Consider the following 4,092-nt stretch of genomic DNA (forward strand, 5'->3'; position numbering starts at 1 on the left):
TTTTGTACAGTAAATGCAGAATATATGTTAAGAGATTACAATTCATTACATGTTAAACGTGTGTATCTTTATAAAAGCTTGTGTTAGTATATATGCTGTAAGCTACAGTGTGGCCTGCAATCAGTAAATGCTCCTCAGCCCTGGCCAGCTATGATTGTTTTGCAATACTCCTCTAATTTCCATTCTGGATATGAATCAGATGGCTCATCCATGCTGATTCTTTAAAGAAGAAAAAAGAAAAACATGCAATAATCATCGCAATTGTTATTTTGGGGTTGAATAACAGTAAGCAAATTATATGAACTTGCTTTGAAATGGTATTGTATGCTACAAAACCAGCAATCTTATATTCCATACAAAGAAATCATGTGAGCTATAAAATCACTTCTAACAACAGATAATAGTTTTGTTTCGACTGACACTGGTTAGTCCATCCTACTCATAGAACAGCCATGATCCTACTACATGTAGGATAATGCAAAGTGTGGTTACCTACGACGAAACTACGGTATTAAGCACAGAAAAAGTCGTAAACTGACGAGAAATTAAACCGATTTTACGTCGTTTTAATCTATATTGTAATATAATATTTTTATAGTTTCAGCAGTCAATAAACAATACATGTTAAGGCACATTACAGTTTTCTGTCTCGCTGTGCAGATCCGGAAATGTACAGAGTCCAAGCGTTAGCCAGTGGCCAATAGAAACCTTCCGCTGTAAAACGACAGAGATTCTAAACCAATCAGTGTCCGTCGTTGATTGCCTCGTGCTCTGTGTCAGTAAAAACAGCTGGTTTATAATACAACAACAAACGCGGAGAGGAGTATGATTGTTTGAAAGCTGCATAATTTGACATCTTCACTTCTACATATTCACAGTGTCTGTTACCAGAACTCATGTCATGTAAATAGCATGTTTCGAAAGGCATGCCAACAAATTCCTTTGTTTTTGCCTCATAAAAGTGTTTATTTTAAAGAAATGGTTGGTGACATGTTCAAAGAATTCATATTGTGCGAAGAAATCACTATATGCACACAAGTTGTATTTTTTTTCAAAACTTACAAAGCCATTTTTTCCTTTTAAGGTGATCCAAGCATCAGGTTTAATATTCTTTTCTATAGTGTTAATTGAATTAAACAATAGGATAAATGATGGATCAACATAATTGAAAAAAAGTGGTTTATCTTCATTTTTTAGAGAAAAACCATTACAGTAACAAGAATGAACATTGGGTAACAGGAATTTGTTGTCCACCTGTGTGTATGTGCATTTAGAGAAGGTGTGAAGGATAGTGAAGGAGGTGGGGGGGGGGGATAGAAAGAGGGGATAGAGAGGTTGGCAGCCATCTCTCACTCCTTCCTCTGCAACATGCCATGGGTGGGTGTTTCTAGCTCCTGCTCAGTATGGATTCCCTCCATGTTCTTTTACAAAAGGTAAGAATAACAACACAGACAGAAGCTGTAAGATACTACATAAGTTTCTCGGATTCTTCTGCATTGAGTACAAGTACACAAATATATGTATAAATACTAGTGGATTAGCTCCCTGTAAGTATGGTATTCACATTGTAAAACTGATCTTAAATTTCAACAACTTTTTCACACAATCTTAACTAAAACTTAAAAATCAAGCCAGTAGTATTTTTTTTGACCAAATATACACCTTTTTGGGCTCCCCATGGCCTTCAGAAGATCCACATGATACACTTCCAGGTTAACATGTGACTTGCAGAATATTCCAATTTTTTCAAAGGGGGGGAACGTGTTACGGACTGAGTGACAAAATGGGGAAAGGACTAAAATGTGAATTTTAACTATAACACAGTGAAGCTTTCAAAAAAAAAAAAAAACTGACAGTGGTTTCTTACATTCTGTAAATAGAGGTGGTGAACAACGTTGGTAGTGGGCCCACTGAAGAAAGACGAGGTGCAGAACCTCACCTTGGATTTCAATGCCAGATACACATACTGTTTGTAACAAATGTATCATGCAAACTACCAACATTAACTAACATGATTATTTAATAATAGTATAGTGACACAGTGGTGATATGAATAATGATGATAAACATTACAGTTAATACCTGTGGTACCCGCGGAGGGCAGTCACTCATCATAAATCGTCCACAGGTGCCAACACAAACACAGTGACACACTCACTAATCACTTTGTATTGAAACACCTGTACACCTTCTTACTCATGCTATTGGTCCAATCAGCAATCATGTGGCAGCAGGCAGTGCATAACATCATGCAGATACAGGTCAGGAGCTCAGTTAGATTCAGTTACATTTAATCACTGTTCAAGTTGTATATTTCACTAAGGCTGTCATTTTAGTCATGATGTAAGAAACAGCATATGTTCACTTGACAATCATCTGATGTCTGACACAGAGACTTGATATTTCATGTAATGAAATGACAAAAAAAGCCTTCATTTCAATCAGAAGAAAATAGATTATTCAGACAGTAACCATCACAATCAACTGATTTAATCATTGTTTGGTTAAATGTGCAACTAGATTTAGAAAACTATGATTTGTATAACAGTGCTTGATAAATAATTACACTGCACTAAGAAAAAGGATTCAGAAGGCTCACTGCACTGGTACAGTTAACAGCTATTTAAATGTGTCATGTTTCATTCATTTTATATCACACTGAGGGTATTTAAACCCAGGGCCCTTGTCAATACTTTTCTGTGCATCCTCAGCAAGCATGTTGAGGGAACTACTGAGCATTCTGCTAGGTGGAGGTAAAAGAGAGGACCATTTGCTATTGGATTCCAAGTATTGGAATGAATCTGGATCCTTCCTCTGCTTCCATTAATGCACTTCGCTTGCTGAGAATGATAATACCTTGATGACAAGCTCTCTAGAGTTATTTCTACTGCAGCCAGTGGTGATGTTCATCATGCTTTGAGATCAGCCAAAGGCACAACGTGCAGTTGTGAGCAAGATTCTGTGCAGTGACTCACTATAAAGACCAAAAGTAACTTGGTACCTTTTGATGGCTTTAAACAGAATGGTTTGATCAACAGCAACAGAAGAGCCCCAGGGCTGGTGCAGAACTTTATTTTCTGACTGTAAAACCTCTTTCTTCTTGTTGATGAATCCACGGCTGATGTTGGGCAGGGCACACAGCAGAGCGTTCTCTTGTGAGCAGGAAGCTGCCTTATGGTTGTTTGATTCTTTTTTATAAAAACATCTAAAAACTCTCCACACATCTCTTGGAGGCATCAGTAAAATGGCTAGGGGAGGGGGAGGTAGAATGGAATTCTATAACTTTGAATATAATTCTAGGATTAGAATGTTTGCTAAAATTAGATCAGAAAAAAAGGATGTTATTGCTTCTTTAACTGACTTCTGATAGTTTCTCCATTGCATCTTTCAGATTTTCATAAAACACATGTAAACCTGTTTGGTTTCCATTTTTCCATTTGTTTTTCAATCTCTTCTTTAATTTCTTGGGTGGATTCATTCAACCAGGGTTGAGGTTTTTATTTGTAAACTGGACTTTACCTGAAGTAAAGGATGTGAATATTCAACCGTGAGTGACCCACTGAAATATATAAAACAGCTGTTTAGTAAGGTGCTTCAGTGACAACAAGCAGGTGAAACCTCACCTTTAACCTGCTGTTGGTTGAAAATTCTGTGTAAATCCCATCCAGACCTTCCTGTAACACATCCACAACTGATATCCTCTCTCTGTGGATATTCTATAAAACAACCAAAGATGAACTGTGCAAATATTAAAGGAACCCAGCAGGTTGTATTTCTTGAAGCAGAGGCTCAAGTTCTAAACTATATCCAAGATTTAATACCAGACCAGAGTGTGCACTGTAGGTTGTACAACATAGAGAAGAAAGTCGAAATATAATGAAACAAAGTCAGTAACTTATAACCTGTTGCCTCAGTAAAGAAATCAACGAGGCTGTCTGTGATGCAGACGTCAGAGACAGTTTTTATTCTGAGAAGAACAGAACCATCAGAGGCACCAGTGTTATATTTTGGCCTAGAAACTTCCCGTGCATGTGAGCTGTTTTCTCAGTTGCATACTTGCTTTCCTTATTTTCTTTCTTTGGGTAGCGTCAG

General features: G+C 37.2%; 1 pseudogene; it reads left to right on the forward strand.

Moving 5' to 3' along the window:
* Positions 1-2,222: 2,222 nt before the first annotated feature.
* LOC111226091 overlaps positions 2,223-4,092 on the forward strand; it is a 16,740-nt pseudogene continuing 14,870 nt past the window's right edge.

The sequence above is a fragment of the Seriola dumerili genome, unplaced genomic scaffold (genome assembly GCF_002260705.1).
Source record: "Seriola dumerili isolate Sdu_G_001 unplaced genomic scaffold, Sdu_1.0 BDQW01000149.1, whole genome shotgun sequence".
NCBI classification, from domain to species: domain Eukaryota; kingdom Metazoa; phylum Chordata; class Actinopteri; order Carangiformes; family Carangidae; genus Seriola; species Seriola dumerili.